We start from the raw sequence: 11867 nt of genomic DNA, 5'->3' as shown, positions 1-11867 counted from the left end.
AAAAATCAACACGCTCTTATTATTTTCAATTTAAATTTAATTTGTGAGACCATAAAAGACCACTGTTGCTCTGATTCCTGTTAATAATGATGTCATCAGCATAAATCGACCATCTAATTCCCACACTGCTGCCGAGGCACCATATTTATTGCGTTCACTTAGAAAAAGTCACATTTTAATTAATAACTGGGTTTTATTATGAGCGAACAGTCAACTTCAATTCTTCTCTCTCTCTCTCTCTCTCTCTCTCTCTCTCTCTCTCTCTCTCTCTCTCTCTCTTTCCACACAGATTTATGTAATGCAATGATACTTACTCATATCACTGATGTTCTTCAGGCTTTTAGCAGCCTCTAGTGTTTTACACAGGAATTACATTCTCAATACAGTATACAGTATGCGGTACTCATCCAGTTCTCACCCAGACTGCTTAGATATTCATAGAAATTCAAAAACAGGAGGAGCAATATCTCTATAAACATTGCAAACCAAATGTGTGTGTGTGTGTGTGTGTGTGTGTGTGTGTGTGTGTGTGTGTGTGTGTGTGTACTGACTGAACTTGATTATAGTCAACAAATGCAGCCAACTTGCAACAAAATGCAGCCAACAAAAGTCAACTTGTTTACATGCAGCAGATACCTCCAGCAGTGACCACTCTCTTTCAATGTGAAATTTCAAAAAGAAAGGTCTTTATATGGAAAATGAACACCAAATTAACGTACTTTCAGAATACCAAACAATAAATAGATTCTCATGCCTTTTGTCCTCCAGGTCACATCATTAGAGCATTACTAACGTGAGGATTTAAGCTCCTCAAATAATAATGATGATGAAATTGGCTGGTGATTGGCCTATGGATAATTGCATGAACATGCAGGTGTTCCTAATAAAGTGGACAGTGAGCATATAGTGTTAATTCGTCACTAACGCCAGCACAGTGCAAGCAAAATCCTAATTCAGGGAAAGTATCAGGTTTAACATTGGAGATTAGTCTACAACTTCATTCAACATATTAAAAAAATACAAAATGTTAACTTATACTATATTCATGATTTATTCCACATGACTTTATACCACAACACTGTCATAAATTCCTGAAAGTGATGTCTTTATTTGATGAGATCAAAAAAGCACAAGTCTATCAAAAATTCAGCGCTTTCACAAAGAATACGGAAGATGTGCAAACAATATATAGTTCATTCTTTATTTCTCAGCGGCATTATTACATTAGCTCACATAAAAATACATTTATTTCGATTCATTAAAAATTTCTATTTTCTGATTTGTGCTAAAACTATTCTGCATACTGTCGTGACAAATCATATGAAATATATCTGTGCAGAAGAAGCTATTTTATTATGAATTAACTGTATGAGTCTAAACCTGACTAAACCTTTGCGGATATAGCAATGATGTTTTTTGCACTGCAGGTGTGTGTGTGTGTGTGTGTGTGTGTGTGTGTGTGTGTGTGTGTGTGTGTGTGTGTGTGTGTGAAAATCCTCAGTAAGTGGGATTTCAGAGGATCTGGCTGATCACCATTGCGCATAAAAAGTGAAACTAAAAGCAAACAAAGAATAAAAGAAAACAGAGTCACTCGGTAAGAAAAGCAATATACATTAAACGTACGTGTATATATCTCAAATAATAGCTCTGTTTAGTTTTGTGAGTCGACTAATTTAAGTCAATTTAGATAAAAATAGATTTGTTCGGATCAGTTAATAACAACTAATGTTTAGAATATCCTGATTCTTTCTGTAGGTAAAGTACATTATGAAAAAAAAAGTGTGTGTGTGTTTGGTGAGGGTTGGGGGGGTCAGAGGTGCTTCTCATTATTTTGACTCTTTTGTTTTGTTGCCTTTAAAGATGCAAAGAAAGGTAATGATGAAGCAAGGACAGAAAAATTGACTTGAGGAAAGTTAAGCAAAGAAGTGCAGTAAAAGTAATAAAAGTTGTTTAGGCAAGCAGGGGCAGGTACAGCTTACACGATTCACAGATGAAAAACCCTGACAGCATCTCATTAGAAACTCAGGTATGTATTGAAAACGTAGTGCATGTTTCATGTATGCATGTATAGAATTTGGGCCCATTGCTTACACTAAGCACGCAATGCAGTACTTGAGTCATGTGTTGTCTCAGCTATCATTAAATGTTCAAAACCCTGGATAAAAAATATATTCTGAAGAGATTATTTACATGAAGATTTAACTCAATTGTGATTGGGCAAAAACAAGATGCATTCTGTTATTATTAGTTAAATACTTTTATGGGTATACAAGTAGCAGTGGTTGGCTATAGAAATGTAAGTAGCAACGACATTCCAAACTTATTTGGCCCATTAACATAGTCATGTACAACAATACATGATTTAAAGGTGCCACAGTTTGCCACACACATTGGGGGAAATAAGTATTGGACGTGTCAACATTTTTTTTAGTAAATATATTTCCAATGAGGCTATTCACATGAAATTTTCACCAGACATCAGTATTAACTCAAGAAATCTGCAAATATAAAGAATTAACAACATTAAAGTCCATAAATAAAGTTATGTGCAATAAAGTGGAATGACACGGGAAAAAAGTATTGAACACGCTAAGAAAAAGCAGTTCTCCAAGCAAGATAAGGCAAGGAACCAGCTGAAATCTATAAGTACTAATACCTATCTGTGCAAATTAATATCAGCTGGGTTAGTAAATTGATGGTCTGTAAAAAGGCTTTTCGTCATCAAGGTGTCACCCAAGAAACATCTCATGATGAGTAAAAGCTAAGAGCTTTTAAAAAGCAAAGAATCCAATACCCATTTCCCCCACTGTATGCTTGTGTGTGTGTGTGTGTGTGTGTGTGTGTGTGTGTGTGTGTACGATTTGCCGCCTACTGCTGCCCTCTGGTGTAAATATGAGGGGAAACTGCATGCTCATCGTTAGTCATTAATCATTAATATGCAGGAGACAACAATATTATATGGTATATATAATATTATATATATTATAACAATATTATATATTACAGATTATATGATTTAAAAAAATATATTTTCCTAAACATTATAGTATTATTACAGTATTACACTATTACAGTAGTTGTATTTTTAATAAGACCTACTATGTTTTGAACCTATCCAGACAATCTGTGCAGATACTGCATGAGCCATTCTGTATGAGTTAGGATACATTCATAGAGTAGCCTATAATCCTGGCCTAAACTGTTCCTGATTAAACAATGAGGTTTTGTAAATAGACTTGTAAATAGAAAAATAGAAAACTGCAATTGTTCAGTGTTCACACATATTATAAAGGGTTTAAAGTTACAGGTGCAGGTTGTTTCAAAGGTGTTTTCATTGCCATCAAGGAGAAAATAATAATAATAAAAAAAACCCTGCAATGTGTCTAGGTACTAAATAGGAAGGTGCACAAGGATAAATGGACAACTCAGTGTGTTTGTTGCATTAGAATGATTACTGTTGATAGGATAATTGCACTTCTGGCAGAATGTAATACAGGGTTACCACATTTAACTGATACTCATTACTTTTAGGGGGGGGGGGGATTTTTAATTTGACTCATTGCAAATTTCTCCTGGTGTTTTATATCAACTACCATGATATTGACTAGTGGTAGTTCTTTAGGACTCGTTAAGGTCCTTTATATATATATATATATATATATATATATATATATATATATATATATATATATATATATATATATATAAAGCCAGGATTGGAATGGGTTAGAAAAACTGATGGCAAACAAATAAGTAAAAAATTAAGCTTTGGCTATAAGCAATGATTCTCTAACACCTGCATCCTCCCAACACCAGAGGGAGCCCTCACCTGAATACTAATTACACTCCACTTCCTTCTACAATCACTTCCTGCCTGTTAACCATAGCCATGCATGCTAGCAACACACTTTGAAGTATTACCAGTTTATCTGCTTTATTGAGCAGTTTCCCATTTGTTATTGTGACTGTTTCTTGTTATCACAATTTGTCTGTTTTTTGACTTCATGTTTATTGGATTACTGTTTTTGTCTTGGTTACCTGTTCAGACTGTTTGTTTTTGGTTATTTGACATTTGGGTGTTTTTTTGACCATCCCTCTGTCTGTCATTTTGGGTTTAATAAACTTCTGCACATGGCTTCCAACCCTCCAGCCAGTGTGAGTTTGTTACAGATTCCTAGGGTCCAAGCTTAAATCTTAAAATTGATTGCCCCCCAAAGAATGACAAATCCAGCCCTATTCTTTGCAGTTGGCAATGTGTCCTTTTCTCCTTTTTCTCCAAGCATCTCTTTAGTGACTGTAGACAAAGAGTTCCAGTTTTACTTCATCAGTCTACAGCACTTGTTTCCAAATTGCCTTTGGCTTATCTGTTGTCAAAGGTAATGTTTGCTCCTGATGACTCATCCATGCAGATCATGTTTGTGAAAGCAATGCTGCACAGTAGAATGGTGCACTACTATGGTTGGTTTGCCTTTCAGGCCAGCATATTGACAGTTCTATCGGAGAGTTTCTTTTTGTCTTCCAGATCTTGCCTGGACTTCCCTAATTCCCCTTAACTGCCATTTCTTAATGACTTTTCAGAGAGTGGAACCTGTGAACTGGAAGTGCTTTGATATATTTTTTAGAACCTTCCAGCTTTGCATACTTTGTAGGCATGACTTCTGTACTCAAGTCCTCAGTCAGATGCTTAGAGGAGGCAGAGGTTTCTGAGTGGTAGCAAAAGGTTTGAAGAGTCAAAAAAATGATAAAACTCTGGAATTTTCATCAGCTGACAATTAATAATGACCATTCATAATCTGAGTAATGAGTACTAATGAGTCCATTAAGGCTTAATGAGTTTGCATCTGCAATGGTGTTCACATTTCTGCACATGCCATGATTACTTTTTTTAAGTAAAGTAACTGTACATTAACATTTGCAGAAAATATTATTTTTGACTTACAGAGTCAGAAGTTTTGAAACAACATTTAAACCTTAGTAAACGTTTTTGTTGAAGGTTTGTTCTTTTTATTACTGTTTCTGATTATTTCAGATTTAAATCAGCATCACCATTAAGGCCAGTCCAGGCACTTATTTTTGAAAGTTTTCTTGAAAGTGGAGTGCAGTCAAGTGACATTTGGTGAGTTTTTTGTTTGTTTGTTTTTTATCTTTGAGTGTCACATTAATAAATACTGAAGCTATGAATTTGTTTTCATCTATTTACTGGTTTTTCATTAATTGGAGTTCTAATGAATTTTGTGATCAGCAGCAAAAGGATGACATCATCACCATTTAAACACATACAATCATGAAATGATTGGAACACACTCATTATAACTTTTACAACCTCTGATTTAGAAATTAAGAACATCAAATGTTGACTCATAGACCAATATAACATTAAAAAGTTTAAAGGGTTTCTTTGAATGAATGTTTGGTGTCTTTATTAATGTTTCTATCTGATTATTTCAGATTGGGAAAAAAAATGACATTCATGAAGTTCACATCCAGACCCATTATATTCTCAAGAGAGGTTGAGACAAGAAAGCTACTGTGAGTTTTTTATACTCCAGTGTCACATGTTTTCATCTATCTACTGAATTTTGTGATAAGTAGCAACAGGATGATGTCATCAGCACTTAAACACAGTCACAAAAAGATTGCATCAAGTTTCCCATCCTGTTTCTATTACTGTGTATCACATATCTTCTTTATGCGTATGCCAATGTTTACATCCTAAGAAAAAAAATGAAATGTGTTCATTGCGATTAGGCTGCATTGTTGTCGACAGCACGAAGGCATGAATCCTCGTTGCCATAAAACATGAGTTACACAAGTCTATTTATATTAGAAATGCAGAGGGAATTTAAATGTTATACCAATGGTAGACAGGAATAAACAATGCACTCTATCTAAAAAAAAAAAAAACACCCACATTTAATTGGGTTTTATTGATTACTAAGGAAAAGTTTGGACAATCTAAAGAAACATTAGTAATATTGTATATATCCAGTTATTGTCTATTTTAGCATTCCAGAATGTCACTGTTCTTTTTATCTCAACCATTAGATAAGTAAATCATAAATCAGGGAGCAACACAGAACTCACTGGCAAAACAATAGTGTTTTGAATTCTCCTTCATCAGTTTCCTTTTGGTTACATTTCTGCCACCATCTTAAGGACTGTTCTATTATTTTATCAGTTAAAAAATGTTCTATGAACCTATACTCCTGAGGTATCTACAGTTCTAAGGTTTATTCAATATCAATATCTTCCCATTTAGCATGACATCACTGAAATGTAATTTGTGTACATTCAAAGATGTGTGCTATCCACTTTTTTGTGTTGACCTTTTGACTTTTTAAATACTTTTTAAAAAACTCCCATGTCTAATAACATTAATTACAGTATGTACAGTATCTCACAAAAGTGAGTACACCCCTCACATTTTTGTAAATATTTGATTTGATTATTTCATTATATCTTTTAATGTGACAACACTGAAGAAATGACTCTTTGCTACAATGTAAAGTAGTGAGTGTACAGCTTGTATAACAGTGTAAATTTGCTGTCCCCTCAAAATAACTCAACACACAGCCATTAATATCTAAACCGGTGGCAACAAACGTGAGTACACCCCTAAGTGAAAATGTCCAAATTGGGCCCAAAGTGTCAAGATTTTGAGTGGCCACCATTATTTTCCAGCACTGCCTTAACCCTCTTGGGCATGGAGCTCACCAGAGCTTCACAGGTTGCCACTGGAGTCCTCTTCCACTCCTCCATGACGACATCACGGAGCTGGTGGATGTTAGAGACCTTGTGCTCCTCCACCTTCCGTTTGAGGATGCCCCACAGATGCTCAATAGGGTTTAGGTCTGGAGACATGCTTGGTCAGTTCATCACCTTCACCCTCAGCTTCTTTAGCAAGGCAGTGGTCGTCTTGGAAGTGTGTTTGGGGTCGTAATCATGCTGGAATACTGCCCTGCGGTCCAGTGTCTGAAGGGAGGGGATCATGCTCTGCTTCAGTATGTCACAGTACATGTTAGCATTCATGGTTCCCTCAGTGAACTGTAGCTCCCCAGTGCCAGCAGCACTCATGTAGCCCCAGACCATGACACTCCCACCACCATGCTTGACTGTAGGCAAGACACACTTGTCTTTGTACTCCTCACCTGGTTGCCGCCACACACACGTGACACTATCTGAACCAAATAAGTTTATCTTGGTCTCATCAGACAACAGGACATGGTTCCAGTAATCCATGTCCTTAGTCTGTGTTACGCCACGGCCAGCAGAGGGCACAGTGGCTCGGCTCCTGACGAGTCACGTGACATTGTTTTTGTTTGCTCGCGTCCGGATTGAGCATTTTGTACTGAGTGACTTTAATTTGCCCCAGGTGTCCATGCTTTGAGTTAATCATGTTCTTTATTTAAATGCCTGGGTGACTGAGCACTTCACTCAGTATTATATTGTGTCTTTAGTTGATCCTGGTTAGTATTGTTTGGATCAGTAATCTCGTTTGTTTTCCATGCCTCGAATGTTCTTGTTTCCCGGTGAAGACCGCGTTTACTTTAATCGTGAGTTTTGTATCTAATAAAGAACTGCACCTGCATCCGCCTCCAGTCTATGTTTCGTAACAGTCTGCTTGTCTTCAGCAAACTGTTTGCAGGCTTTTGTGCATCATCTTTGGAAGAGGCTTCCTTTTGGGACAACAGCTGTGCAGACCAATTTGAGGCAGTGTGCGGCATATGGTCTGAGCACTGATAGGCTGACCCCCCACCCCTTCAACCTCTGCATCAATTCTGGCAGCACTCATACGTCTATTTCCCAAAGACAACCTCTGGATATGACGCTGAGAACGTGCACTCAACTTCTTTGGTCGACCATGGCGAGGCCTGTTCAGAGTGGAACCTGTCCTGTTAAACCGCTGTATGGTCTTGGCCACTGTGCTGCAGCTCAGTGTCAGGGTCTTGGCAATCTTCTAATAGCCTAGGCCATCTTTATATATAGCAAAAATTCTTTTTTTCAGATCCTCAGAATAGTTCTTTGCCATGAGGTGCCATGTTGAACTTCCAGTGACCAGTATGAGGGAGTGTGAGAGCGATGACACCAAATTTAACACACCTGCTCCCCATTCACACCTGAGACCTTGTAACACTAACAAGTCACATGACACCAGGGAGGGAAAATGACTAATTGGGCCCAATTTTACATTTTCACTTAGGGGTGTACTCACTTTTGTGGCCAGCGGTTTAGACATTAATGGCTGTGTGCTGAGTTATTTTGAGGGGACAGCAAATTTACACTGTTATACAAGCTGTACACTCACTACTTTACATAGCAAATTATCATTTCTTCAGTGTTGTCACATTAAAAGATATAATGAAATATTTACAAAAATGTGAGGGGTGTACTCACTTTTGTGAGATACTGTAATATAATAATATGATTCTGTATTGTTTTTGAACTCAGGCAATTCTATAGTCTGGAATGAGTAGCAGATACTTCAGCGAACATAGCTGCTCGGGAATGTTAGCCATTTCCCATGACTTTTAATTTATGTGTGATACAAGTAACTATTGAAGCAACATTTCCAATCATCCATTGTTTGTTTCCATCAACTGCTGTTCTGTTGAATATTCTGATGAGAAGAAACAGATAATTATGTCAATTATGATAATTTAATGTCAAAAAAGGAACATCAGTCATGGACAGATTCAATTACAATGGACAACACACAGTTTATTTAATTAATTGACAATGGGGTGAGTTAGGGTTGGATGTAGAAGCTGCCGTACATTTGCTGATGAGCATTGTGAAGTCTATCACACGCCATGATTCGAGGCTGGCGATGTAAAGTATTCATCCACTTATATGGACCAGTCTTGTGGCAGACTGGAGAGTGGAGTGGACCTGTCTCTATCACTTGGAATGGACACTTCAATGCTATCTGGAAAGTAGGAATTATCAAGGAATTGTCAGTTATGTGGCATAAGCTTTATCATCATATATCATATATCATTTATCATCGTATATCACAAGCTTTCATATCATAAGTTCTTGCACTCAGTAATGGGGCACCATGCCCTGGATTATAATGCTTAATCTAGTAAAACTACAAGCAATGCAATGCACCCCTGCACCCCTCCACAGGGGGGATGTGATCCAGGCCGATCCTGTTGGTATACTAGCCAAGGATCATACAAGTAGGTTTTGGCATGTAACTATGGCCAATGAATCCTGGCAATCCACGAACAATATAACTTTTTCAGTGTTATATGCTAAACCACAGTTTCTAACTCTGTAAAAGCCCACCAGCATTCTAACTCAACTCACTGTCAATTTTCATTCTCCTTACTGGAGCCAAACAGCACTCAGAATAAACTGGGAGCTGTAATGGGTGAGACATACCATCCACAAACACAGCACAAAGAGAGAAGCTTTGACTTTAGTTATCAGGAAGGTTGCACTAAAAGGTGTGAGCCATAGTGTGCAGCTCACACCCTAAAATGACAATGTGCTGTTATTGGCCTGATTAAGTTGATTCTGAGTTAGTGTGCTACAATTCTTAGCTGCAGGCCTACAAGCCAAGAGCAGCAGGTGAGTAGTTTCTGAGTAAAAGTGCAGAGAATTTGGCAGTTCGTGAGCAAGTGGTGGGACACATATGTTTCAGGTGTGAAAATACTGACGGCACTGGTAGCCAGTGCCAGGTAATGACTTAGCTGGGGTGTGAACATTGGCACAAGTGCAATGGAGAGACAGGCACATTCTGGTCCTGTTGATTCTGATAGCTGCAGAGGATTAGCTGGAAATGTAGGGCAACACATGGTACTATTATACGATATACAGTATATTCAGCTGCTGAACAACAATAATACATGTGTTATGTATGTTGTAAACACCAAAATACTTTGTATTTTATACAACATTCTTATCTGGCAAGGGATTGTCTTTAATAATTCTGCATGATAATGTCAGATTGAATCAACCAAGTACAGAATCTCCACTGCTCATGAAACAGCGACTCAAAAGTGACACTACTTCCTCCCATCCTAACGTCTCAAGGGGATACCAGTACTCCCCCCTAAGGTGCGTTATTATCCTTCAGCAGATCATTAATGGTAGGTTTTGTTTCCATCCAACCTTGTTAAGGAGTAAATCTCCTTTTGGTTAAATCCCCACTGGCATTTAAGGGTGGTTCTTTTATCACTTCAAGAGACGTTTATTAGTCTACAGTTTTAAGGTTTGTTAACCTACAGTTCTGAGCTTTATTAGCCTACTGTCCCAGTCCTGACATTTATTAGCCTACAGTTCTGAGGTTTTTTTTAGCATGCAGTTTTAAAGTTTATTCATTTACAGTCCGGAAGAGTATTAGCATACCGTTAGTTTATATTTATAACGTTTAACGTCGAAAACAGAACTGGAAAAAGCAAACACTATTGAAATGAAATATAGTTTAGTGACTTTAATGTACTATATTACATGTTCTTATTTTCAGTAGTGACTCTATATTATGTTTTCAGATTTGACAAATTGATAGTAGCACCTCCACTGGCCATGCATCTGAACTTCAAGAGCCATTTCACTCCTTTGCCCTCTACCTTGCCTCTAAGTGGAGTCAAACCCTGGATGACACAGCAAGTTATTTCCCTTTAGATTATCATAAATATCTAGTGAAACTAAACATTGTGTATATGCATGAGACGTTAGCCAAGAAAGCTTGAGCAATTTGAGCAAGGAATTTTAGGTTAAGGAGAATCTTGAAAATGACTCTGTATTTAATAGGGTAGCTAGTAAAGCTATTGCAGGGTAGAAGTTATATAAGCTGCCAAGGTTTAGTGAGAGTGAGCATCTTGACAGAAGAGTTTTAAATATATTGCCTAGTTGGAGAATAGTCAGGGTTAAAGGGATTTAGATGTGATATTTGTGAGATGGTTTCAAGCAAAAAAAACAACAGACTTGGTAACAAATTTAATGTGTGGCTCAGAATACAGGGTTGGATACAATATGACACCAAGCTTTCTAACTTCTGAGGATGGGTAGACACCACAGACATCAATAAATAGTATAAATTTGTATATTTTTGGATTTTTAAAACATGAATGGTCGTAAGTATTTGAGTATTGAGTACTGAGTTTTAGGAGATCCATTCTTTAATTTCATGAGGGCTGGAAGTGAGGGCTGAAAAAGGTAAGAACGCTAATGATGATGAAGTATTAAGGTAATGTTCAGTGTCATCAGCATAAGTGAAAGTGAAGGGGACAAATGAGATGCTAACATTATAGTAAAATAGGCTAATCCAAGATCTACCATTATAGTTAAAAATTCTAATCCAGGAACTAGCATTACATTTTAAAGTCTTATTAAAAATCAACACTCTGCAATCCACACAATCAACATTTTATATACATAAACTACAATACACACAATATGCTAATATACTAAACAAACAAGATATACAAACGCACTTACACTGGATAAAAAAAATGTTTTGTGGAAACACAATATATTCAAATGAATCAATGTCATGTCATCTCTTAGCTGTTTGCTTTAGTTCAATGCTTTAAAATATTCAAGAATTTTCTGAAATGCCATTTAAGGGGTCATTAACTGAAGAGATCAAGCAGGATGACCTAGAATCAGGCACTAGGTGGTTATGAAATACATGTACAAGCACACATCTGATTGCAGACTCATTCAGATGTACTGTACATGCCTGCTGTAAGAGACTGGGCTGAAATAATACATACAAGCAAGAGTTCAGAGTGCTTCATAGCTAATACGTATTCTCAAAGGATACTGTTGTCACTGTAGACCTTTTGAAAAGAATTTCATTTTCAAAATAAGGTTAAATAGTGGATGAAGTAGTCTTGTTTTTTGTCATTTAATAA

At 36.9% G+C, this 11867-nt stretch overlaps 1 long non-coding RNA gene across 4 annotated transcripts in view; it reads left to right on the top strand.

The window, feature by feature from the left end:
• Nucleotides 1–1507: 1507 nt before the first annotated feature.
• The window catches only part of LOC108259056 (uncharacterized), an 11711-nt gene continuing 1351 nt past the window's right edge, over nucleotides 1508–11867 (top strand). Inside the window, exons 1-6 of one of the 4 annotated variants that reach the window (XR_001810805.2) lie at nucleotides 1508–1594; nucleotides 1861–2026; nucleotides 5030–5116; nucleotides 5449–5529; nucleotides 9955–10065; nucleotides 10500–11867. The exon at nucleotides 10500–11867 is cut by the window's right edge and continues 365 nt beyond it. This is a non-coding gene — a long non-coding RNA (uncharacterized LOC108259056). Of the gene's footprint in view, nucleotides 1620–1860; nucleotides 2027–5029; nucleotides 5117–5448; nucleotides 5530–9954; nucleotides 10066–10499 lie in introns of all 4 variants that reach the window. The other 3 variants (XR_001810806.3, XR_001810807.3, XR_001810808.3) reach the window with 3 other exon arrangements.

The sequence above is a fragment of the Ictalurus punctatus genome, chromosome 26, assembly GCF_001660625.3.
Source record: "Ictalurus punctatus breed USDA103 chromosome 26, Coco_2.0, whole genome shotgun sequence".
Lineage (NCBI taxonomy): Eukaryota > Metazoa > Chordata > Actinopteri > Siluriformes > Ictaluridae > Ictalurus > Ictalurus punctatus.
The sequence above is the reverse complement of the archived record's forward strand: the minus strand, read 5'-3'. Positions and strand labels throughout refer to the sequence as shown.